Genomic DNA, 27,309 nt, shown 5'->3' with positions numbered 1-27,309 from the left:
ATGGACAACTGATAGACACCAGAATGGTTCTCCCTACATCATCCCAGCTGCTGAGCGGGCTTTAGTATGCAGCCAATGCTTACTATAACAAGGAAGATATTTCCATATCACAGAAGTATCACATGAGCTTTTTCTGAGTATGAATTCACCTCTGCCAGGGTACTATGACATGAAAGTTAAACAACTTTGGCATTAATCGGACGAAGGCATTTAGAAATGTAAGTAAGGTCACATTTCATAAGGGAGCCTCCCATACATATAGCATATATGTAGATATGTATATTCTTACCCAGGGGTTCTACACTCCCACCTGTCTCAAGAAATTTAGAAATACACAAGAGGGTAGTTTTCATTAAGATAAGTAAGTTCCAAGTATGCTGCTTCATTTAGGTGATGCCTTTTATAGGGTCATATTTTGCATCTGGTTATTCGCCACGTGGTTGAAAATACGCCATTGATTCGATTTCTGCCATGAACGGCGTCCACTAGAAATGGTCGGTCTGGCAATATCGAAGAATCACAGTGGATCCTCAGTCTCCTCTTCTCCCAAGTAAATAACTGGGAAGTAGACCAACTGCTCAGTCAGAGGTGACTTAGGGAGGCTACAAGGTAATATCATGCAAACAGTTGGTCTTTCAATCACTGCTTCAGTATGTTTTTCTCCACAGAAGGTCCTAAGAATTCGTGTTTCGCTTTCCCACGCCTGGTCAACAGCTGAAACATGTGACAACTCTTTAGCCCATTAGCTATTATTTAGCAAAGGTGAATGGAGCTCACTTTATCTCTACAAGGGTTTAAGGACAGAGTCACTGAGGACGATGAAGCTGGCACTGTAGTTCTGCTATGCCAAGCTCCCTAAGTTACTGAACAGAGAACAACGGGACTACAGCAACATGTTAGAAGCCTTTGCTTTTTGGTTTTTATAACAAGTTTACTGTGACATAATTCACGTATCACGGAGTTCCCCCTTTTGAAGTGTGCGATTCAGTATTTTTTAGTATATTCGCACAGTTTATTCATAGTATATTCTAATTTTACATACTTTATAAGCACAAAACGATACCACATGCCCATTATTTCCTCTCAGCTTCTGGCAACTCTTCTGTCTCTATGAAATTACCTATTCATTATTATTTTACTTTCTTATCTGCAGTTATATGTCTTCCCGAATAGTCTATCCTTTTATCATTACAAAACGTCCTGTATCTCTAGTAACCATTTGCCTTAAGTCCATTTTCTGTGGTATTAGTATAGCCACCCAGTATTTCTTTTTTTTTTTAATTTTTTTTTTTAACATTTATTTATTTTTGAGACAGAGAGGGACAGAGCATGAACAGGGGAGGGTCAGAGAGAGGGAGACACAGAATCGGAAACAGGCTCCAGGCTCTGAGCTGTCAGCACAGAGCCCAACGCGGGGCTCAAACTCACAGACCGCGAGATCATGACCTGAGCCGAAGTCGGCCACTTAACCGACTGAGCCACCCAGGCGCCCCCAATATTTCTTTTGATTACTGTTCTCACACTATATTTTTCCTAAACTTTACTTTCAACCAGTTTGTCTCTTTGAAACTAAATTGTGTGTTTTGCAAACAGCTTATAGCTGAATAATGCTTTTGAAATCTATTTTGCCAATCTTTGCCTTTTAATTGGAGTGGTGAATCAATTTTCAGTTAACATAATTACTGAAAGGTAAGATTTCTTTTTGCCATTTTCTGTATGTTTTCTTTACGTGTCACATCTCTTTCCCCTTATTCGTCCACTAGTACCTTCTTTTAGGGTAAACAGGTATTTCCTGTTGTACCATTTTAAATCACTTATTTCTTTTACTGTGTTTTTAGAAGTTATTTTCTTAGTGGTTGCCCTAGAAATTACAATTAGTGTCCTCAATTTAAAAATATTAATTTCAATACTATGCGAAAACTTTGCCCCGGTATAGCACTCTTTTCTCTCCCCTCCTCTGTGTAATCATCGACATTAAAATTATAAATATATGCATTATAAGCCCATTAATACATTTGAAAATTATTGCTTTATGGAAATATAAATGTTTTTAGTTTATTTATTTTGAGAGAGAGGGAGAGAGAGCGGGAGAGCGGTTATTTATTTTGAGGGACAGAGAGAGTGGGAGAGAGAGAATCGCAAGCAAGCTCCACTCTCAGTGCAGAACCTGATGCGGGGCCTGATCTCACGAAATGTGAGATCATGACCTGAGCTGAAATCAAGAGTAGGACACTTAACTGACTGAACCCCCCCCCCCCCACAGGCTCCCCGTAAATATATTTTAGGGCCGATAGAAGTAGGAAAGAATTGCATGCAAAAATACACGTACATTGCCCGTCACGTTCCCCTTTGTGGTCAGGACTCGTGCTCTTTCTTTATATGCACGGATTTGAGTTACTGGCTGATGTCTTTCATTTCAACCTGAAGGACTCCCTTTAGTATCTCTGGTAGTCAGGAATGCTAGAGATAAATTCGCTGTTTTTCTTTACCTGGGAATATCTGAATTTCTCCTACATCTTGAAGCATCATCTTGCTGTACACAGAATTCTTGACGGTTTTCTTTCAGCACTGTGAATGTGTCATCCCACTGCTCTCTGGCTTCCATAGCTTCTGATCAGAAGTCAGCCATAAATCTTGTTGAGGATCCCTTGTACAGAATGAATCTCTTTTCACTTGCTGTTTCCAGGATTCTCTTTTTGTCTTTGTTTTTGACAGTTTGGCTCTGATGTTTTGAGGTGAAAATATCTTTGAGTCCATCCTATTTGGGGTTGGCAGAAATTCTTAAATAATTGGTGTTTTTATGAATTTGGAAAGTTTTCAGCCCTTTTTTTCCTTCAAGTGTTCCTTTTGCCTCTTTCACTTCCCCTTCTCCTTCAGGAACTCCATTATGTATAAGTTGCCATGTTTTCAGGTGTTCACAGATCTCTGAGGTGCTTTTCATTTTTCTTTAGTTTTTTTTTGTCTTCCTTAGACAGTTAGCTTCAACTTTTCTGAGTCTTTCTTCTGCCATTGAGATCTGCTGTTAAGTCTAGTGGGTTTTTTTTGTTTTTTTTTTTTCTTCATTTAAGTTATACTCTTCAACTCCAGAATTTCTATTTGGTCCTTTCTTTGCAATTTCTCTCTACTACTGGTAGTCTCCATTTGGTAGGGCAACACTGTCATGAACTGTTTCTTTCAAAATTGTATCCTTTAGTTCTTTGGCATATCTATTGGGCTTGATTTAAAATCTTTTAGTAATGGGGTACCTAGGTGGCTCAGTCAGTTAAGCGCCCAACTCTTGGTTTCAGCTCAGGTCATGATCTCACAGTTCATGAGTTCAAGCCCTGCATTGGGATCTGCCACTGGCAGGATGGAGGCTGCTTGGGATTCTCCCTGCCTGTCTCTTTCTGAAAATAAATAAACTAAAAAAAAGGGGTTTTGTTTTTTAAATTTTTTTAATGTTTATTTATGTTTGAGAGAGAGAGAGAGAGAGAGAGAGAGAGTCAGAGAGCAAGCAGGGGAAGAGCAGAGAAAGAGGGAGACACAGAATCTGAAGCAGGCCCCAGGCTCTGAGCTGTCAGCACAGAGCCTGACGTGGGGCTTGAACTCATGAACTGTGAGATTGTGACCCAAGTAGAAGTCAACTGAGCAGCCCACGCACCCCTAGAAAAGAAAGTTTTAATTATAAGTCCAACATCAGAGTTTCCTTAGGGATAGTTTCTGTTGACTGCATTTTATTTCCCTATGCAAAGGTCAGATTTTAACTATAAAGCCTTAAACTTAAAATTTAAATTATAGAACTTGTAATAAATTAGAGTATTGGTTTCATACTTCTGCCTATACATTAGAATCACCTAAGAAACTGTAAAAACTAATGATATCTAGGCTGTACCTCAAACAAATTGAATTGTAATCTCTGTATAGGGGGCCCCAAGTATCTGCATTAATATCTACGTTTCTCAGCTTATACTTATGCTCATTAGGTGTTGAGAACCCTATAGCTTTAAATCTGGCACTAATCGATTTGACCAAATTTTGTGAGTACTCAAAGAAAGAGGGTCATTTTCCAGAAGAAGCAAAAACATAGAATGGCTTATGTGGAAACTCTGTAATTTGAGTTCGAGTGAAAGGTTTCAGAGATCCTGAAGTTAGGAAAACATTTGGTGCCAACATATATAACTAACATTTACTGAGCTCTTGCTATATCATTGGCACTGTGTCAGATACTTTATGGAGATGATTTCATTTTAGTCCTCTCAACATCCTAAGATAATTGCTACTTTTATACACCCCATTATGTAGATGAAGAAAGTGGGGCTGAGTGGTCAGATAACCAGCTAAGGAACCAATTGGTAAGCAGATGACTAAGAGGGAAACCTGGGTCCAGCTCTGCCCCAAACCGATGATTTTACTCACCAAACTCCCCTGTTTGTGTAACTACCTATGATGTAGAGCTAGTGCGCACAGCCAAAATCCCTAGGTCTCTTCACCGCCATTGTGGTTGAGAATAACTCTCCATTGGAATGGGTTCTCACTTTTATAATGGGTGTCAGGAGGAAAATAGTCTTTTCTTTAGGTCATTTTACTTTAAAAACCTATTCTACATATACGTGAATAGTAGCTTGGTGTTGTGGAAGAATATTTGATATGGAATAACTTCTTTATCTTTCAGGCTTAAAATGAACTGTCAATGGCATGCTCTGTAGGATCGTTTCCAAGGGAAAGACTCCATGATTCGGTGAGCACTCTGTTGATTTATTTGTCTGTTGGTCTATCTAGAATTTTCAGAATCACCTATCATAAAAGAACGATGATTTGCCATCAGAAGCAGCTAAGCCTCAGGAGTATTTTGAGCAATAAATGAAATGAATGTAAGAACACTTTGAAAACTGAAAAGCACATACAAATGCATAGTTTTATTATGTTTCAAAACTATTCTGAGAACCACATATATACATATGTTTATCTGTAGAGAACTGGTTAATTATTATATATTATTATATATCAAACATTTTTGGAAAGATTCCAAATGTAAAGCTTCCATTGACCTCAGGATGTGTTACCCTATTGGCATCATTATGTGACACATGGAGTATTGCCAACCAGACAAACTTGCCTGAAGTTCAGTGTCCACAGTTTTTATTGGGACTTAGACAAATGGGCATGATTAATTGATTGATTGATTGCCCAACGGTTGAATTCAATCTCTAATCCTGACCACTTTCCCAGAGGCTGGGCTGATACCAGTGGTCCAATGCATCCACCATTCATCACCATTTTAGCATAAACTGTCAGTGTTGTTTGAGGGGTCCACCATGAATGACAAGAGACTCCTATTGCTCTAGAAACTCCAGCAACGTAGAGGTTATCTCCCAGGGGCTAGGGGCAAAGATCAGACCTCTCTTCAGGCAGGATAAATGCTTTACTACTTAACCATTGCAACCAAAATTTGAATTGTGTTGAACTGGTATTATTTAACTAGGTCATGGTAACTGAAATTCATGCATACTGGAATCATGCAAAGCAAAAGCTGCATATATATATGTAATACATATATATATGTATTATATATACATAATATATACATATACACACAAATATTTATACACACACACATATATATATACACACACATATACATACATATATTTCACATGCATAAATTGCTCATAAAAATAAATAACTTATTTTCTTATTTAGAAAAGTGATTTGTCTGAATCAAAAAAGCCTTAAAAAAGCATAATGATCTCATACTGTGACTCATAACATCAAATATATTTAAAAATTTATGTCAAAAATTAAAAATAAGCTAAATTTAGAAATGTTTATGTTTGAAGAAATTTAATTCAGCTATTTTAATCAAATTGAGAAATGTTTCTGTCTAGTGTTCACTAAAAAATATATGGAATTATATATGTATCATAATCAAAACTGTATTTTAGAAAGCATACTAAAATTTTACTAGTAGTTACCTTTAATCTGTAGAAAGAAAAAACTAATTGCTAATTTAGTTTTGTTTTTCTGTATATTTCAATTTTCTGTAAGTGAGCATTTATTAAAAAATTAAAATTTAAGGGGCACCTGGGTGGCTCAGTTGGTTAAGCGTCCGACTTCGGCTCAGGTCATGATCTCACGTTTCATGAGTTCAAGCCCCGCATCAGGCTCTGTGCTGATGGCTCAGAGCCTGGAGCCTGTTTCAGATTCTGTGTCTCCCTCTCTCTCTGACCCTCCCCTGTTCATGCTCTGTCTCTCTCTGTCCCAAAAATAAATAAACGTTAAAAAATTTTTTTAAAAAAATTAAAATTTAAAACTTAAGATGTAAACGTGAACATCCATGAAAGTTTGTGAATAGTTGTGGGTTTGATACGCTTCTTATGGGGGGGTGCCCTTGTAGTTACCTTGGGCTTTAATAACAAAATACCAACTGGCTGGGTAGCTTCAACAACAAAAATTTATTTTCTCACAATTTTAGAAGTCTAATATGAATGTTCTGGCCAACTTGGTTTTTGGTGAGGATTTTCTACCTGGTGTTCAGATGGCTGCCTTCATGTCCTCACACGGCCTTCTCTTGGTGCTTGCATGCAGAGAGACAGAGAGAGAGCGCGAGAGAGGGAGAGAGCATGTCAAGCTTTCTGGTATCTCTTCTTACAAAAACACTAATCCTATCAGATCTGGGCCCCTGCCCTTATGACCTCATTTATCCTTCATTACTTTCTTAGAGGTTCCATCTATAAATACAACCATACTTGGGGTTAGGGATTCACTATATACATTGTGGAGGGAACACACACATTTAGTGTAACAGGCACCAACTGAACACTGGAAAATGACTTTAAAAATAAGATATTTAAGTTAAAGGTTTCATGCAAGAATTTTGGGGGCATATAACCTTCCTGAAGTTATGTGCAAGATTGTCTTGACATTTGTTTTGGGGGTGGAAATAGTGCAGAACTTCTATCAGATGTTCAAATGATTTGTGACCTCAGAAAGTTAAGAAACACTTAATTGGAGAAAATTCACTAAAAGGGACACAACAGATGAATCAAGAAAAAGTAATATTTTGATGATGAAAACAAGTCAAAAAGTGTTTTCTTAATACAGACCAAAGACAGTGTTGCAAGAAGATTGAACGCACGGGCTTTGCAATGGGTGTGCCTGTGTTTAAAGTCCAGTTCTGTCATTTTCACTAGAATTGTGACTTGAATGAAGTTAGTCAACCTCTTGGCATCTATCGCTGAGTCTGTATGAGCCACCTCGTTGATATAATGTCCCCAGGAGGCAGGTAACAGTATCCACACATAGAGGTAAGGAGCCTGAGGCTTACCCAGCAAGGCAACATAGAAACACACCGTAAGCATTAGCACACAATCTGGCATGCAGAAGAAGTCAGCAAATTGCTTGCTTCCACTCTAATTGGACTATAATATTTATTTATTTATTTATTTATTTATTTATTTATTTATTTAATTTGAGAGGGAGAGAGCATGAGCAGGTCAGAGGATGAGAGAGAGAGAGAGAGAGAAAGAGAATCTTTTTTTTTTTTTTAATGTTTATTTATTTTTGAGACAGAGAGAGACAGAGACAGAGACAGAGCATAAGCAGGGGAGGGGCAGAGAGAGAGGGAGGCACAGAGTCTGAAGCAGGCTCCAGGCTCTGAGCTGTCAGCACAGAGCCAGACGCGAGGCTTGAACTCACGAACTGCGAGATCGTGACCTGAGCTGCAGTCGGACACTTAACCGACTGAGCCCCCCAGGTGCCCCAAGAGAGGGAATCTTAAGCAGGCGGCACACTCAGTGCAGAGCCTGACTCGGGGCTTGATCCCACGACCCTGGGATCATGACCTGAGCCAAAATCGTGGGTCAGTCGCTCAAGCAAATGAGCCACCCAGGCGCCCCTGTAACATTTATATTTTTGTTACTGCACAGTCCTTCCTACCCTATCCTTTCTACTCCCCTCCACAAGTGAACATTTTTACCCCAATCCACAATTCTTGAAGGAGTAACTATGCCAAACGTGATGGACTAGATTTTCCCTCTGAGGAAATCTCTGGGATGCAGGTCAGGCTGAGGAGTCACAGAATGATGCATGTCCTTGGAGGGGGTTGATGTCAAGACAAAAACCTAGGAATAGAATGTAGTAAGTAATTTATTGCTCAGAATGATCAACTTATGATTATTAAGGTGAGTACCAAATTATACCCATTTCAGAAAGACTTCTATATTATTCTTTGTCCCCATCAGAAATGCCTTTGAAGAGTTATTGGTGTCAGACCATCCTTGGGGGCCCAGCACAGCTGAGAACAGACAGACACAAATCTCCTTGGGGCACATGACCATAAAAATGCCTTTTGTATTCTCCATATCTGTCATGTTTGGTAACATTAGTAGACTTATACACTGGATTTACATACCAACAAGAATTTGTACAAAATTCTTGGTCGAAATTTGGATCTCAAGAAAGGACGGTAGTTAATTACTTGAAGTAGTAGACCTACTGCCACCTTGTGGCAAGGTTACAAATTTCAGGACTAAGGAAAATCAGGCAGTTTGTTAATTTTCAAAACCACGACAGATGTCATATTACTAAATCACACCGAGTCAAAAGAATTGTCTACTTTTGGGAGGGATAGCTGACATTTAAAAAATTAAGTGAAGAGTAACTTGTACCCATTATAAAATTATTACACAATATTCCTGGAGTGGATTTCAAAGTGCTGCCCAACAAACAGTCCTCAAAAGGAGTTGACAAACTTAACTCTTATAACACACATTTTCATGATGTGAAATTGTTGATAAATCTCTTCCTTGCCTCAATTGTCGGTTAGTTTTATTGCAAAATATACCCCCTTATCTCATCCTTTTTGTTCATTCTTTTCCCTTCATGATGACATTCAGGTGTAGTGGGAGAATGTATCACTTGGGGTTCTTAATCCACCAGAGTTTGTAACATGATCTATGTTTTTTGACCTAGCTGTTCAGTGAGGTTAAGTCATGTGTTTAGTTAGCACATGAAGCCAATGCCACAGTATGGAACTCAATTCGTTTCTATATGGGTCACTTAGCTTTGCATTATCTCATGGCCACAGTATGTGGCTTTAACCAACTCTGGTCAGCCATTATAAAAATATGCACCAAAGTTCATCAAGGTTTTTATGACAGAAATCCACCAACACCACAGGAAAAAAAAAAACAGTTTCAGGCAACTATTCTCTTTTGTAAGTGATTAGTGTGGTCATCTAAATCTAAGGCAATAAACACTCTGCAACAATGTATTGATGGGCTATTTATTATTTATGACAGCCCGGGATGTACACACACTTTGCATATCAAGTTGCCAAGGTGCAGTAAGCGACAGACACAATGCCACTGACAGGAACTTGGAGGAAAAAGTTGTCTTTTGTTTGCATCTACCATTTTACCAGGACTTTAAAATGCCAATTATTTCCTAGTCTTTATTGTTATAGGAAAGACCCGCGTGCATGGGCGCGCACCCACATTTGTCAAAAGACACGTTCTTGACAAAACTGAAGCAGGGAATCATAGACTCATGTTATCTTTCTGCTAAGCCTGTCTGGTGTTTGTAGATGGTCGCCTGGCAGTCAAAGGTTCTGTTGAGGGGATCTAGGGAAAGAGTTAGTATCATTCATCTATGCGTAATAAAATTACGCAGTTAGAAAACCAGTTGTACATAATGGATGTTGGCCAATGATTGTTTAGCAGAAAACACTTTCACATTTGGGTTTTCCCAGTGTAAAAACCAAAAAGCAAGAAAATACTGCTAGTGGCCTCTCTCCCTCAAAGTTTCAGCATTCAACCTCGTAAATTTGAATTCTATTAATATTTAACACAGCTTTAAAGAGATTCTGAATTCTAGGGAGAACATGATGAAATTTTTTTTTGTTATCTTAATGCAGACTTTTGATCTTCAAAGTGACTGCATTTATGGAAAATTATTTAAACCGATAATGGAACCAACTTTTAACACACTAACAGGCAATGAGCCTCTACTGACCATAATTCTAATAAATTTATAGGAAGTAAGAAAGTTTTTCAGAGCTCCCCAGTCAGAACATTCAATGGTTCTCTCGGCAGGAGAGTCGCTAACAATGGAACACATCTTACAGAGGATCGTGCAAATAATGTTTCTTGATTAACTACATTCATTTAGGTACTGAACTGCGAAGTTGTAATAAAATTATCCTTACTTTTATGGACCTAACACATGTTCATATCCATATTTTAGAAGTCAAATGATTCTTCATCCACTTACTGCCTCTTAATCTCATTCCGGGCCCCACTCCTAGATGCAATCATTTTTAGCCTGTTTAGTAACATCTAATTGTCTTACTTGTACATCCCATATTTTGTTGCCATTTTAAATTCTTCCTTGTTGCTCGTTATTTCTATTATTACTTAGTTAGTATTTATTATTTCCGTTATGGATAAACGAAGGATTGGCTATGTTACCCCACTCCCCCCAACTTGCTCTGTCTTCCTTTCTATTATGTCATTGTACTTGACTTTGGGTTATGGAAATCTTTAGTGTTGCTAGCACGTTTGGAGGAAAGCATTTGTTTTTGGCAGCTGTCCTTCCTAATCCTCCAGTGTGCTATCTGGCTCTGTCCAACCTGAGACCTCTTTTCTAACATCCTTTGTACCCAGCACTCCAGGCACAAAGCACATTTTCTTCTTTCTAGGGCGCCCTGGAGCCTTGCACGCATTCTTTCCTGTCCCTGGCTTTACTGCCGTCCCTACATTGCAAACTCCTCATCCATTTTAAGCCTCACCTTTTAAGAAGTCTTCTCCAACTGTCCCAAGCAGAGGCTGCCTTTGTGCTCCTGACAGCATCCCCGTATGTCTGGCAGAGCAATTATTGGATTAAATAAAATTCGAGGCAAAAACTGATCATTGAAGACTGTCTTCAAGCTTTTCATCTTCTTCTAAACCAGAATTGGAAGGGACAGTACCGAAAGACGAAGTGGCTAGGAATGGTAAGATGTTTTTCTCTGAGGAGACCAAGGGACATGTAAGAAATATTAGGAGGGTCTTATACTCACCTAGAGTGAGGAACCCATGTAAAGTTCACGGAGCACACCGCTGGGACCCTACCAATTTGCTGTCCCCAGCCGTCACCATGGGATAAGCTGGGGACTTCCCAACTCCAGCACCACATCCAGTGTCCCCACGGCACTTACTCCCAGGAATCCCAGGGGAGACACAACATTATAACATACCCACTTTCCGGGTGGTGTTTTCCTGGAATCAACTCCCAAATCACATACCTTCCCTTGTTTCAGAGTTGGGTTCTGGAGAAACCTAAGCTAAGAGAGAACTTATTTTGAAATTTCTTTGGACTGCGTGGATTGTGTCTGGCTGTCCCCACTCACTCCAGGACTGAACTGTGGGGTCCTTGATGTGACTAACTTTCCCACCAGGCCGGCAGGCCTTGTCTTTGATGGATCCAACTCTCAACAGATTTTTGTGAAGTGAATAAATGCATGAACGAATGAAAGATATCCCATAGGAACCACTTAGTAATAAAGGAGATTTTGCAAATGCTACAGTTTAGATTCCCTACTGCTTATCTACTTGAGCAAACATGCAGGCTTGTCTGAACTGGTCCATATTAGGTAGTGAAGGAAGCTCACTAAATATTTTAGTCACATTCACACTCCCCAAATGAGTCATTTTTTCCAAACCTACATAGCATATTATTGGCTCCAAAGATGTTTTCACTCTTTTTAAAAAAATAACGTTTCAGCAGAGGAACTTTTTATTTAGAGTTTAATGGTCCCAGAGACTCATTAATTTTCTTTCTTGAAACACAGAAATAAAACATTTCCATCTAGTTCTAAATCATTTTTATGAAGCTAATTTTCTCCACTGCTGAATTTAGAGAAAACCTTCTTAATTCAGAATCAGACATTACATACTATGTGTTAAGTCTTAAGTATATAAGTATATATTTAAAGTAGCTTATTTTCTGCACCATAGAGCAATACAGTATTGAGGTTGATATTTTAAAGAATCAAAATACAGAAACTGAAAGGAGTAAGCGTTAAATCGTTTTAGTTTGCCAGGAACCAGGTTTAAGACACTAAAAAAAAATATTCAGCCAAAGATAGTTGATACTCTTCATATCACATGCATAGTTTGAAAACATTACAATTTGAAAGCAGACTCTTAAGTACAAATGATTGTGTCCCCACCCAGCCCCTACTAAGAGGCCCGAGCAAACACCAGCATAGTTTCTAACAGCTCAAGGCAGCATCCTCAAGGCAATCCCTCCATCCCCATTATGTTTCCGTCCCTCGTGGAAAAGGTCCAGGCTGTCAAAAGAATTTACTGTTCCAACCAACACCTGAAGATAGGACCGCTCCCTCCCGGTCTTTGTGAGAGTCTAGGAACCTGAGTTTGGTAAGGATAAGCGTGAGTTAGCCAGCTCAAATGGCCTAGTCACACGGACCAACCCCCTTTCTGCTTTTAGGGATTCCTTTCCCTGTCTCCACCGAGCTCCCGCCCACCGCCCCCACTCCCTCCCGAGGTACTCACATTCCCTTTAAATTGTGCAGTCACCTTTCAGAGAATCTAAGTTGAATGCTGTTCATGCTGGGCTCTTTTCCATATTGCAGTAGTTATTACTGATTAAAATCGGTCCGTAACGTTTTAACTAATGCCTGGCTTTGTTTATCTTTGACAAGGTCCCGTGCACAATGAGAGCACAGGTAAATAGCATGAGAGTGTCATTAAAGGTACTAAACATAAAATTTTTTTTCTCTTCCTTCTTCCACCTATTTCTGGACTTGCTATTTTTTGGACACTTAATATTTTTCTAATAAAGAAAATTCGAAAAACTTTTATTGAGGTATAATTGACATGTAACAGTATATTAGTTTCAAGTGTATAATATAATGATGCAATATTTGTATATATCGTCAAATGATGACCCCGATAAGTTTAGTTAACATCCGTCACCATACATACTTACAAAAGATTTTTTTTCTTATGACAAGGACATTTAAGATATACTCTCTTACCAACTTTCATATATGCAATACAGTGTTATTAAGAATAGTCACCATGCCGGGGTGCCTGAGTGGCTCAGTTGGTTAAGCGTCAGACTCTTGAGTTCAGCTCAGGTCATGATCTCGAGGTTTGTAAGTTTGGGCCCCACATCAGGCTCCACGCTGTTTGTGCAGAGCCTGCTTGGGATTCTTTCTCTCTCTCTCTCAAAAAAAATAATAGTAATAGTCACCATGCTTTACATTTTCTCCCCATGACTAATATATGTTACTAATGAAAGTTTGTAACTTTTGGCTCCCTTTACCTATTTCTCCCACCCCCACCTCTGGCAACCACCAATATGTTCTGTGTATCTATGAGCTTGGTTTGTTGTTGTTGTTTAGATTCCACATATAAGAGAGATCATACAGTATTTCTTTCTCTGACTTCTTGCACTTAGCATAATGCCCTCAAGGTCCGTCAGTATGGTTACAAATGACAAGATTTCATTCTTTTTTATGGCTGAATAATATTGTAGTGTGTGCATGCGTGTGTGACATCATCTTTATCCATTCATCCTTTGGTGAGCATTTAGGTTGTTTCCAACTGAAACAACTACTGAAAATAATGCTACAATGAACATAGGGCCACATATATATTTCAAATTAATGTTTTCATTTTCTTTGGATGAATAACCAGAAGTGGAATTGCTGGATGATGTGGTAGTTCTATTTCTAATTTTTTGAGGAACCTCCACACCGTTTTCTATAGTCGCTGCACCCAATTTACATTCCCAGTAATGGTAGACAAGAATTCCCTTTTCTCCACATTCTCACCAACACTTGTTATTTCTTCTTTTTTTCATCATAGCCATTCTAAGAAGTGTGTGGTGATATCTCATTGAGGTTTTGATTTGCATTTCTCTGATGAGAAACATCAAAACATCAAAAATGATGTTGAGCATTTTCTCATGTACTTGTTGGCCATCTGCCAACATGTCTATTCAGATCATCTGCCTGTTTTTTAATTGGATTTTTTTGCTATTGAGTTGTGTAAGTTCTTTACATATTTGGGAAATTAAGGATCAGATATATGATTTGCAAATACTTGCCTCCATTCAAAAGGTTGACCTTCTATATTGTTGATTGTTTCCTTTGCTGGGCAGAAGCTTTTTATTTTGATGTAGTCCCACTTTGTTTTTGCTTTTGTTGCTTTTGTGTTTGAAGTCAAATCCAAAAACTCACTACCAAGATCAGTGTCAAGAAGTTACATCCTATGTTTTCTTCCAGAAGTTTTATGGTTTCAGGTCTTATATGCAAGTCTTTAATTCACTTTGAGTTAATTTTTTGTGTGTGGTGTAAGATACTGATCTGATTTTCATTCTTTTGAATGTGGCTGTCCACTGTTCTCAACACCATTTTTGAAAAGTCTGTCTCTTCTCCATTGTATATTCTTTCTTTTGTATATTTCTTTTGTCATAAGTTAATTGACCCATACCTGTGTGAGTTTATTTCTGACTGCTTTATTCTGTTCAATTGATCTATATATCTATTTTTGTACCAATACCATACTGTTTTGATTACTATAGATTTGCAGTATAGTTTGAAATCAGGCAGTGTAATATCTCCAGCTTTGTTTTTCTTTTTCAGGTTTGCTTTGGCTATTCAAGATCTTTTGGTTCCACACAAATTTTAGGGATGTTTGTTCTATGTCTATGAACAATGCCATTGGAATTTTGATAGGAATTGCATTGAATCTGTAAAATGCTTTGGGCATATGGACATTTAAAAAATATGAATTCTTCCAATCCATGAGCATGAATATCTGTGCATCTATTTATGTCTTCTTTAATTTCTTTCAGCAGTGTCTTACAGTTGTCAGGGTATAGGTCTTTCACTTTTGTTAAATATATTTCTAAGTATTTTATTCTTTTTCATGCAATTATAAATGAAAGTTTTCTTAATTTCTCTTTCTGATAGTTTGTTATTAGTGTATAGAAATGCAACAGATTTCTGTATATTGACTTTTTATCCTGTGACATTTTATCCTTATCTATCTATTAGTTTTAACAGTTTCTTGGTAGAATCTTTAGGATTTTCTGTATGTAAGATTGTGTCATCACAAGTAGTGATGGTTTTACTTCTTTCCCCATTCCGATGCATTTTATTTCTTTTTCTTGCCTGATTGCTGTGGCTAGGACTTCCAATATTATGTTGAATAAAGTGGCCAGAGTAGACATCCTTGATGTCAGAAAAAAGGCTTTCAGCTCTCATCATTTAGTGTGAAGTTAACTTGTCATGTATGGCCTTCAATGTTGAGGTACATTCCCTCAATACCTCCTTTGTTGATAGTTTTTATCCTAAGTGGATATTGAAGTTTGTCAGATGCTTTTTTTGCATTTATAGAGAATGTCATGCATTTTTTATCTTTCATTCTGTTAATGTGGCAGATCATATTGATTTGTGAATGTTGAACTACTCTTGCATCCCTGGGATAAATTCCACTTTGGCCATGGTGTGAGATCTTTTTTTTTTTTTTTTAACTTTTTTTAATGTTTATTTATTTTTGAGAGACAGAGAGAGAGAGAACACAAGCAGGGAAGGAGCAGTGAGAGAGGGAGACACAGAATCCGAAGCAGGCTCCAGGCTCTGAGCAGTCAGTGTGGAGCCTGTTGCAGGGCTCGAACTCAAGAATGGAGAGATATGACCTGAGCCAAAGTCGGACGCTTTACTGACTGAACCACCCAGGCGCTCCTGTATTGTTGAATTTATTTTGGTAAAATTTTGTTGAGGATTTTTGTATCTATGTTTATCAAGGGTATTAGCCTGTAATATTCCTTTTGCGGTGCCCTTGACTGATTTTGGTATAAAGGTAATGCTGGCATCATGAAATGAGTTTGGGAGAGTTCCCTCCTCTTCTATTTTTTGGAAAAGTTTGAGAAGGATTGGTATTAATTCCTCTTTGAATATTTGTTAGAATTCACCAGTGAGGCCATCGAGTCCTGGAAACTTGTTTGTTGAGAGGTTTTTGATTACTGACTCAATCTCCTTACTAGTTATTGGTCTGTTCAGACTTTCTATTTCTTCATGATTCAGTCTTGGAAGGTTGTATGTTTCTTGGAATTCATCCATTTCTTCAAGGTTGTCCAATTGGCATATGTTGTTCGTAGTACCCTCTTATGATCCTTTGTATTTCTGTGGTATCAGTTATGGTTCTTTCTTTTTTAAAAATTTTTTTTTCAACGTTTATTTATTTTTGGGACAGAGAGAGACAGAGCATGAACGGGGGAGGGGCAGAGAGAGAGGGAGACACAGAATCGGAAACAGGCTCCAGGCTCTGAGCCATCAGCCCAGAGCCTGACGCGGGGCTCGAACTCACGGGCCGCGAGGTCGTGACCTGGCTGAAGTCGGACGCTTAACCGACTGCGCCACCCAGGTGCCCCAGTTATGGTTCTTTCTATTTAATTTTTGATTTTACTTATTTGAGCCTTCTCTCTTTTTCTCTTGGTGAGTCTCGCTAAGCGTTTGTCAGTTTTGTTTATGTTTCAAAGAACTAATTCTTTGTTTCATCTATCTTTTCAATCTTGTCTTTTGAGTCTCTAGTTTAATTTCCACTCTGATCTTGTTATTCTCTTCCATCTACTAACTTTGGGCTTCATTTTTTCTTCTTTTTTGAGTTGCTTGAGGTGTAAAATCAGTTGTTCATTTGATATTCTTCTTGTTTCCTTAGGTAGGCACTTATAACTTTTCCCACTTTGGAACTCTCTATGCTTCTTAGAGCTAAATGTCTGTTTCCTTCCCCAAGTTATTAACATTTTCAGCCATTATTTCTTCAAATAAGTTTTCTGTCCCTAACATTTGTAATTATTAGCATGATTCTTACCCTTCCCCTTTATGTGGTATGGTGCCAGTTTAAAATGCAGATAGGAAAGTATCAAACTCATATGCAAAATCACTGAAGTTACACAATTTGTATTTCACGGCTTGTGCATATACATATGCGCTTCATTCTTATGAGAAGAACAGAAACACCATAGAAAACAAACCAGCTGTTTTCATTTGCTTCTTGATACTTGTACATTCCACCAAGGCTTTCTGCCTTGGCTTACTGATGAGTGACAAAGGACAGGGAGGAAAAGGAACTGTGGGTTGCCCTATCTTTCCCTTCCTTTCAATGTCATCATCTTCAGCTGATACAGGGAAGAACTCATTAAGTAAGGTATGATAGGTTTTCTTGGTCATTGTTTTTCATAGCATACCTTCTTTCTGTGTTCTAGAAGTTCTGGCTTCTAGAAGTTTCTGTGTTCTAGAAGTTCTGGCTCAGATGAAAAGCATGGCCTCTCTGGGTTGTCAGTGCCTCAACTTACTGAGTGGTAGACTTAACCATTCTTTTCTTGTACTTAACTTTGAGTTTTGCTGAACTTTCACTTGTAATGGGACCATGGAATTCTGTGCTCATGAGGCACTGTGAATGCTATCTGCCAGTGGGTCAGGGAATAACTCAGATCTCCTCTGCTCATGTGCCTGCTTCAACATCCCATTGCACTTCACTTACAAAGCACAAGTTCAAAGATAAAATTATTAAGAATTACAAACAAGTGCCCACAGAAAATTAGGCAAACACTAGGTCCTTCTGAGAACAGGGCCATGTACAGCTGCACAGGTTGCTCACCCATGAAATTGGCTCTGGTTCCCTTCATAGCAATTATTCACTGACTTCTTTCAAGACTGCATGCTTATGTATGACTATTTATAGGTTTCTTGCTCCATTTAAAATACACTCAGCTCTCTTCTCTAAGTGGCTAGTTCATTCTTTCAGTCCAAACTAAGGTGGTAACTCCATTTTTGACTTACGCAGGTAGACTTACTAATTATTTTTCTTTTGTGCCAATAGCATTTGGAAATGTGTCCATTATGACCTTTATCTCAAATAACATTGTGAAGATCTGTGCATTTATAAACAATAATAAGAAAAAGAAAGTGTTGTTTTATCCATCACGATTTTTTACTTCTCCCTCTATGAAACTCCTGCATATAGTAGGTATTCAATTAAATGTTGACTGAATAACAGGTGAATTTCAAAAAGACAAGAAATATTATTTAATGTAAATATAAATTACAATGTTAGAGTCCTTTGGTTCCAAATAATATTAATATTTAGTTTTCCATTCAGCAAACAATTTTCAGATTCTATGTAGGCACTCTATAAAGCAATGAAAGACATAAACAAAAATCCCTTTCTCATGGAATCTACATTGTGGTGGTTACAATAGGTAATTACAATAGAAGGTCAGCTAGTGCTAAAAAGAAAAGTGACAGTGGTCAGAGGATTCAGGGTGGTGTGTGTTAGTTTATATAGGGCTGTGGAGGGGCCTCTGATCATAGGTATGAAGAAGAGAGGAGAATGTATGCTGCCATCTTGGTGTGGGCACATGCCGAGCCAGTACATGATGGCTGTATTTTAAGCAGAGCTGAAATCCTAGCCTCAACCTTTCAGAAGAAACAGAATATTTGTGTAGTCTCAATGCATCTCTGTCAAAATATTTATCTTCACTGTGGTTACTTTTAACATTTGTCCGTGCATTCATTGATACTTCTTTCTCCAGGAGAAGTGGGCCGGATGTAGTGACTGGCTTTTAATAGAATATGGAAAAGGAAACATTGTACCTTTCCAGTGGAGAAACTTGGCATTTTTCCCTCAGAACTTTGAAGATAATGTTCATTATTTAAAGCAATCTAATTACCAATTGCTAGTAGCAATCTAATTGCCAGATGCCATCTGATCCTTGTTCCCCCGTCTTCCATCATAATGGTAGCTATTAGGTACTTTATTTGTCTTTTGGGTTCTTTTATTTCATCAGGATGCATATAGGTCATGGTCTTTGAATGCTTTCCCATTTCATATTGGACTAGGCATGTAAACTCAAGGTCTGATGCCTCTCTTTAGCTGGGAGAGATATTCTTCTTCTTTTTTTAATTTAATTTAATTTTTTTGAGGGAGGGAGTGAGTGAGGGGAGGGGCAAAAGAAGAAGGAGAGGAGAGAGAGAATCTTAAGCAGGCTCCACACCCAGCACGGGGTCTGGCACAAGGGCTCGATCTCACCACTGCAAGATCCTAACCTAGCCGAAGTTGGAAGTTCAACCAACTGAGCCATCCAGGTGCCCCTAATTAATTTTTTTTCTAAGTTACTTTCTGTCTTGAATCACTTTAGACTTTTAAGGATCAATTGTTCCATCTGGTGATTCTCTCCCTCCTCCTGCAAGTTGCTGGTGTGAGTTTTTCTGCAATTTTTAGGTCCATTTTCCCACTGGCTTTTCCCTTGAGTGAGAGAGCTGACTCCAGGCAGGTCAGTAAGGTGGCAGAGCTGTGTGGATGACAGGCTCATGTTTGTTAAGGTCATGGGCATGACACAGTCAGGCAGGACAGGGAACCCAAAGGACCAGGTAAAGCCATCTTTACCTGGCTGGGTGGTTCCCATTCTGTATAGAGGCTTCTTTTTTCTTTCTTTCTCTTTTATGGTTGTTATGATGGTTCAATGCTTCCTTATTTCTCAGGTATTTACTCCCTACATGGAACCATCCACAGGGAGTTAGTTCACTCTCTTCATAGGACATGTTCCGGGGTTAAAGCTCTAGACTAGGCCAACTGCTGACGCCTCCTGCGGCGGTGTGTGTGTGTGTGTGTGTGTGTGTGTGTGTGTGTGTCTACTATCATTTTGTTTTCAGTCCACTATCTCAATCCAGTCTTCCTTACTTTTGGATCCTCTATTTTTACAGTCATTAGAGAGGCAGTGTAGTGTAATGGTTGCGAGAATGTGCTCTGACTCCAGTCAGCCTGGGTTGGAATATTAGCTCTTTCGTGTATTATCTGTGTGACCTTGAGCAAGTGGCTTTACTTTTCTGTGCTTCAGTTTCCTTATCTATAAAATGTAACCACTGTAATGATGACAACGATCTTGCTTCTATGACATTGTTTGCAGGATTAAAAGTTAATATGTGTAAGTCACTTAGAACATTGCCCAGAACATATTCCTTGTTTGTATGTAGTGTGTTCTTAAAATTCAATGAGTTCTGTCTTTACTGTTGTGATTAAATATTTTTTTTTTGGTTTTATGGATTGCACAATTCATTTTATTCACTTATTTCAAAGGTGGGAATATTTGTATGAAGATAGCTTGTTGTATAATGTGTTAATAACAACTAAAAACAACTCAAATGTTTAGTAATTATAGAATGAATAAGTAAACCACAGAATGTTATTGTAAATTAAAAGGCAAACATGGAAAAAGCAGATTCATAAAATTTTTGGCATGGAAAAAGAAAAAAGAAAAATGCCTAAAAATATTTATACACTGATTTTATATTTAAGTGTTTAAAAATTAGTCAGAAAAGAGTATATTTTACTTTTTTTGTTTGTTTTAACTTTGTCGCTTGTTATTTTAAAGCAGAAGACGTAGAAAGGAAAAATTAAAATTCCTTTTAACAACCAGGTCAGTTTGAAGATGCCTCCGGGCTGCTCCACTCCCAGAGACTGACAATGCAGGCTGTCTGAAAGCAAAGCCTCAAACTCGGTAATTGCCACTGGGACCCACCCTCGTCTAAGAAAACAATTCTGAGGCACTCTATTTTGCTTACAAGAAATAGCCTTTTGTGTCTCAGCCTGAAGACAGCCCAGCCCACCTATCTTGCAACATTAGAGGTACAGTCAGAATTTCTAGCAAGAGTTTTCCGATGAAACACAAAGCTTCATTGAGGATTATGTTACAGGAATCCAAAGAAGTCTGGAGACGATGGTTCATAGTAAACAGTAGGCACTATAATGTTAAATTCAAGTAAAAATTAGGAGATTGTTGGTGAAAAATATTTTAGGTTTTCTCTTAGGGGCAGGTACTAGGATACGACGGATGAAATATTTGAGAGGTGGTTTCTTTCTTTCTCGTATGGTTTAGGTTCAGAAAATCAGTCAAATATTTTAAAGAATGTGGGCCAACCACAGAAAGCTGGGGGGTGAGGTCAACATGTATGATTTAAATAAAATGCACTGTTTTGTTACATTTTGAAAATTTTATAATTTTAACATCTAATAATTACCTGCATTAAAATATTTTCAAAGTGTGATCGAATCCATGGCTGGCATTGAGTACATTTATATACTCAAGGTACTGTGACCTTTTAACTTAATTTGTAAACTAATTTACCAATCATGAAAATAGTGTGAAGCTTATCATTCATTAACATGTTGCTTACTTTTTTTGTGTCATAAACAGGCAAGCAAGATGTTTCGTTTTTTTTAAACAAATTGAATTTTGTACAATAAGACTGATAAGCCCTGATCTGTATACTTTTAAAAATTATACTTGGAAAGATATACTACATTCTTTGAGAACATCCCTCTGGTATTTTCTTCCAGTTAACAAATTAAAAGAAAAAAATGGAATGTGACAGCGGAGAAATATGAAAGCGTCTATTTACTAAAAACTAGTTTACAGATTGAGTTAAAAATAATGAGCTGAGGAGACTTCTGGCAGACACATAGGACTTGTTTACATTTTGATTGCAGCTTAATAATTTGCTGATTGCATTATAATCACAGCAATATTGCATTTTAATCACAGGCATACATTCGGTTAACTAAATTACTGCCTTTAAATCACAATTTGATTTTTGCTAATACATAACCAGTTCTTTTTCTGTCCCTGCTCCAATAAGGATCATAATCAGTAAGCATGGTTTTGAATCCATTCTTTTTGGTAAACTCCCTAGCCACATTCTGCTTCTTGCCTACTAACGACATTATCTTTCACACAAATGTGGAATAATGAGTAATGCTTTGTAGAATAATGTATAATAAATTGGAAGCAAGCCTCATCTAGCATAAACCTGCAATATTCCTTGTGTGACTGAAAGCCACAATTACTGAAGCAGAGAATTGCTCTGCTTTTCCCAAACCGGGTGCCTGTCCTTCCTGGTGCTGAGGCTGCCTGGCTTTGTGTGGGCCAGCGGCTAAGATGAGTCACTACAGAATGGGACACGGGACGTGTCACCAGGCGCTTTAGGATCTGCACATGCTGTGGAAAGTTTTTAATGTGCCCCTCTCCACATCAGTCAAGCGTTTACTCAGTTTCAGAAGAAAATATTGTAAGAATGCAAAAATGAGTCACGATCTATGGCCCAGATTATCTCTGTGCCATTTTAAAAATAAAATGGAAACCATCCACTTGTGGCAGAAAATTCAAATAATACAGCTTGGTTTGCAGTGAAAATAAATCCTTTCTCTTAGAAAGAGCATGGCTTTCTACAAAGCCACGGCGTCTGGAGATCCGTCCAGGAAGAGGACCTGGGGAGGGAGGCCCAGACACTTCTGGGACATTAGGGGATGAGGAGGCAGTGGGTTCAAGCCATCTGACTGTCCAGAGCCCCAGGCCAGGTTGCAGAGGGCCTGGTGAGCATGGGAGACCCCAGGGAGCAGAGCCGAGACTGAGAGGGTCCTGAATTGGGCTGTCGGCTGGCATGTGTGTGTCTGGGGTCACTGGGGGCACAGGTGGCCCAATTGGCTGAGAGTCATCCAGATGGAGAGAACTAGCCAGAATTCCACAGCGAGGACCACGGACAGAATAACACCGAAAGCAAGGCAGACCAAAACCCCCAAGGAGCCCGTGAGGACAGGATGTGATGCGCTGGCCCGGTGCCATATTTTGCCTAAGCTTCACAACAGTCCGGGAGCCAAACAGACAGACCTCGAAAGAAGACAGAAGGAAAGAATCCTTGAAAAAGGAAGAGTGATGGGATTGACTCAGAAGCAGTCATGTCGGCCGGCAAGTTATTTCCACTATCAATGGAAATCGGTGTTTTAGAGCTAAGCTGACTTCTATAATCAAAGTGTTGTTTTGTTTCTGTACATCTGCACTGTGGTTTTCATGAATAAACCTGTTTTGCTTGAATTTTATTACTTAATCGTCACAGCTTTAGCAATACTATGATCTCATTTTTATACATAAGGGAACTAACACTTGGACTGATGACTTTACTGAGTTATATAGCTCGTGCACTGTGCACCCAGGATTTCTCATCTCCCCCAAGTCCAAAGTCGTTTTGTCCACAAGATCAGTCAGGGGACAGTCAGGAAACAGAAACCACACCAGTTATTTTAACAGAGAGTCGACACAACGACTGCTAACTAGTATCAGTGAGATGAAAATTCGGAGGGGTGGACGCTGTTTTCACAGAGGCAGCCACATCAAGAAGCAGTTACCGCGTCTTGGGCTGGGGGAACAAAGGGACATGGGTGATATCGTGAGAACTTACGTACTAGCAGATGGGACCCTAAGAACTGAGGAGGCCTTGAGGAAGACAGGCTGCTTGACCATACCAGTGTCTCTGAGCTCATAGAAGGCGCCAGCGGGCTGGAACCACATCTCCAAAGACGAGGTGCCGACGGGTGCTGGGATCTCTGAAGGGACAAGATGAGCTTGGGTCTGTGAATGGACTGCTGCTGTTGGAACAAATCGCTACAAGCAGAGTCAGGGGACATCGCCTGCGTGACGATGACAGGAGTGTGTCCCTTCTTCTTCCTTCAACCTTTGGTCACCCTCCTGTGCCCTGATTGGCAGACCCTAATGTGGAGCCAGTGGGCAAGATATAAATGTGGTCTGCAGAGTCCCAACAGATTGAAAACAATTTTTTTAAGTTTATTTATTTATTTTGAGAGAGAGAATGTGTGAGTGAGAAGGGGAGGGGCAGAGAGAAAGGAAGAGAGAGAATCCCAAACAGGCTCCACACTGTCAGTACAGAGCCTGATGCAGGGCTCAAACTCACAAACCATGAGATCATGAGCCGGGATCAAGAGTCAGATGCTCAACCAACTGAGCCACCCAGGTGCTCTGCCCCCCCGCCCCCCAACAGAGTTTAGAAGAATGGGCTTGAAGCTGAGAAAGTACATTTACTCATTGATACAATTTATATGCACCTTGCATATATTTTTGAACTTGCTTACAACATCTGAAACAACTCCATACATCTTCCTAATGAGCCACAGTTATCTTTTTGTACCAAGAGTTTTTCACTTTTTCCCCAGAGCAGGGACCCACAAAGTCCCAACAGTGATACTATGCATTTCCAGCTGCTGTTAATTATTCTTTCAATTCCATCACAGATCTATCTGAATACGCTGTTACCAAAACACAAAATTGGCAAGCTAACTATCACCAGCAGGCCTTGTATCAAGTTAAGGGAAAGGAGAAGAGGTAAGAAATTAGTTAATATGTACACACAAGTAAGAAAGGCACCAGCTGCCACAGTCCTGTAACTTTCTTCTTCCACCAGTCAGTGTGTGTTTTTCCTTTACCTGAACTGAGCAGGTTAAGATATTTTACCCAGTGGGATGACCCAAACCTTCATCGCCAAACTTTCTGAGTTGTCAGTGGTTCTGCGTTGAGGTTGTTGCTTGAGTTTTCCTGCAATTTCTTCTTACTGGACATGGAAGTCCCAAGAGGCCCTGGGTGAAACCTGGTTTCCAGACTTTGCCCACCCCGTGAAGGAGAATCCAGTGTCCCCGGTGTCCAGGGTCAAGTAGCCAGGATAGTAACTCCCTTCTCTGCCTGCTGGTTCAGTGGCATGAGGGTTCCAAATGGCCAAATGGTTGTCACAACTTCCAGTGCAGTGGAATTATTATCATTCTGGTGAAAGAATTCTGCTCGGAAGCAAGACCTCCAAACTAGCAGAGCTCCAGGTTTCAGGAATGGGCAATGGACATGTTATGAGTGAGCTAGTAAGTAAATAAGTGACAAGAGCCACTGCCATTTTCACCCTTGATTCCTGAACCAGTTTGTTTGTTTTTAGTTTTTTTTTTTAATTTTTTTTTAACGTTTATTTATTTTTGAGACAGAGAGAGACAGAGCATGAACGGGGGAGGGTCAGAGAGAGAGAGGGAGACACAGAATCCGAATCAGGCTCCGGGCTCCGAGCTGTCAGCACAGAGCCCGACGCGGGGCTCGAACTCACGGACCGCGAGATCATGACCTGAGCCGAAGTCGGACGCTCAACCGACTGAGCCACCCAGGCGCCCCTAGTTTTTGTTTTTTAAATTTAATTTATTTTTTTAATTTACATCCAAGTTAGTTAGCATCTAGTGCCACAATGATTTCAGGAGTAGATGCCTTAATGCCCCTTCCCCACTTAGCCCATCCCCCCTCCCACAACCCCTCCTGTAACCCTCCGTTTGTTCTCCATATTTATGAGTCTCTTCTGTTTTGTCCCCCTCCCTGTTTTTATATTATTTTTGCTCCCCTTCCCTTAGGTTGATCTGTTTTGTCTCTTAAAGTCCTCATGTGAGTGAAGTCATATGATATTTATCTTTCTCTGACTAATTTCACTTAGCATCATACCCTCCAGTTCCATCCACGTAGTTGCAAGTGGCAAGATTTCACTCTTCTTGATTGTCGAGTAAGACTCCATTGTCTATACATACCACATCTTCTTTATCCATTCATCCATCGATGGGCATTTGGGCTCCTTCCATGCTTTGGCTATTGTTGTAGTGCTGCTATAAACATGGGGGTGCATGTGCCCCTTTGAAACAGCACACCTGCATCCCTTGGATAGATACCTGGTAGTACAATTGCTGTGTCATAGGGGTAGGTAGTTCTATTTTTAATTTTTTGAGGAACCTCCATACTGTTTTCCAGAGTGGCTGCACCAGCTTGCATTCCCACTAGCAGTGCAAGAGAGATCCTTTTTCTCCACGTCGTCGCCAACATGTGTTGTTGCCTGAGTTGTTAATGTGAGCCATACTAACAGGTGTGAGGTGGTATCTCATTGTGGGTTTGATTTGTATTTCCCTGATGATGAGTGATGTGGAGCATTTTTTCATGTGTCAGTTGGCCATCTGGATGTCTTCTTTGGAGAAGTGTCTATTCATGTCTTTTGCCCATTCCTTCCCTGGATTATTTGTTTTTATGGGTGTTGAGTTTGACAAGTTCTTTATAGATTTTGGATACTAACCCTTTATCTGATATGTTGTTTGCAAGTATCTTCTCCCATTCTGTCGGTTGCCTTTTAGTTTTGCTGATTGTTTCCTTCACTGTGCAGAAACTTCTTATTTTGATGAGGGCCTAATAGTTCATTTTTGTTGAACCAGTATATATTTTGTAGGAGAAACTGCATAACTTCTTGGTCATGGATTCAAAGCATTTACTGTGTTCTGTAAGCTTCAAGCCCATGCTTTAAGTGTCCTTTTATCCCAACTGGCACTAAAACTGAGTTTTCAAAGTCTCCATTCTTATATTAGTTCCACCTATCTAGGTGATGGTATCTATGATATTAGTTAATGCCACAGACACAAGGCCATTTTCCACTGAAAAGACTTCTTTTTACTAGTCTTATGCGGGGCCACTCCTGAGTGGGTCCATAATTGTGTCAATGTCAACATTCACTTTCACTTGGGGCCAGCATATTCAGGACAAGTATCTGCAAACCAGGCCTGAGTTTTTTTTCTTTCTCATTCAACACGTCATCAGTAACACCCCCCCTGAGTTTATAGGTATGGTTTGAAGGGAAAGAGGTGATACAGGAGTTGATGAAGGTTGTCTTATCTATCTGGTCCTATAACTTGTACCTTTATGACTTGCTCAAGCAAGATCTTAAATCCTTTTCTACCTGATAATAAATTGTAGCTATTTATGTCCAGTCTCATGGCTTATTGGGTCAGACAGGTGTCTGTCCTTATGGTGACTTGATGAAGCATCATCATTAGACATTCAGCTTTCATTAAGGCCTAGGAGTAAGCCAGAAGCTATTTCTACAAAAGAAAATAGTTATCTGCAGAAGATTTGAACTTACTGTGAAACATTAGAGATCTGAGCTATGCTTTCCCTATCTGTGTTTTCCAAAGGCTCTGAACATCCACAAATGCTACAAGTGTCATTCTACCTCTTGGTCATAGGCCCAAGTAGGAGAGCATCTTGCACCATAGACTGAACTTGCTGTAGAACCTTCCTGTGCTCTGTTCCCCCACTTAAGATGGACAGGCATCTGGTTCACTTGATAAGTGGGTCAGAGCAACATACTCAAATGCTACTACAAACAACCCACCAAAATGCAGAATCCAAAAGGCCCACCAGGCCCACCAGGCATTATACCTCTGAAATCAGTGGCAGCCATCGCAAGATGCCATTACATGTCATTCTTCTTTTATGTTCTAGATCACTGTGTGCCAGAAACATCACTGAAATGTTAGAGTCCTAAATTTTCATGGAGTTTGCCTGCTATATCCTGGTTCACATGTATCTTAATAAGGTATCCAGAGTAACTTTTATGTCTGTTCATTTGGTAAA

The 27,309-nt window shown here is 39.3% G+C and overlaps 1 protein-coding gene across 17 annotated transcripts in view; it reads left to right on the top strand.

Moving 5' to 3' along the window:
* Positions 1–27,309, top strand: part of LOC106974083 (uncharacterized) — a 241,939-nt gene that overhangs the window by 80,106 nt on the left and 134,524 nt on the right. For 13 of the 17 annotated variants that reach the window (XR_008292697.1, XR_008292691.1, XR_008292703.1 and 10 more), the window contains one exon: positions 4,652–4,717. The gene's annotated coding sequence lies outside the window, so the exon portion shown is untranslated. The other 4 variants (XR_008292694.1, XR_008292695.1, XR_003415137.2 and 1 more) reach the window with 4 other exon arrangements.

Source organism: Acinonyx jubatus, chromosome F2, assembly GCF_027475565.1.
Source record: "Acinonyx jubatus isolate Ajub_Pintada_27869175 chromosome F2, VMU_Ajub_asm_v1.0, whole genome shotgun sequence".
Lineage (NCBI taxonomy): Eukaryota > Metazoa > Chordata > Mammalia > Carnivora > Felidae > Acinonyx > Acinonyx jubatus.
This window is presented reverse-complemented; position numbering and strand designations above follow the sequence as displayed.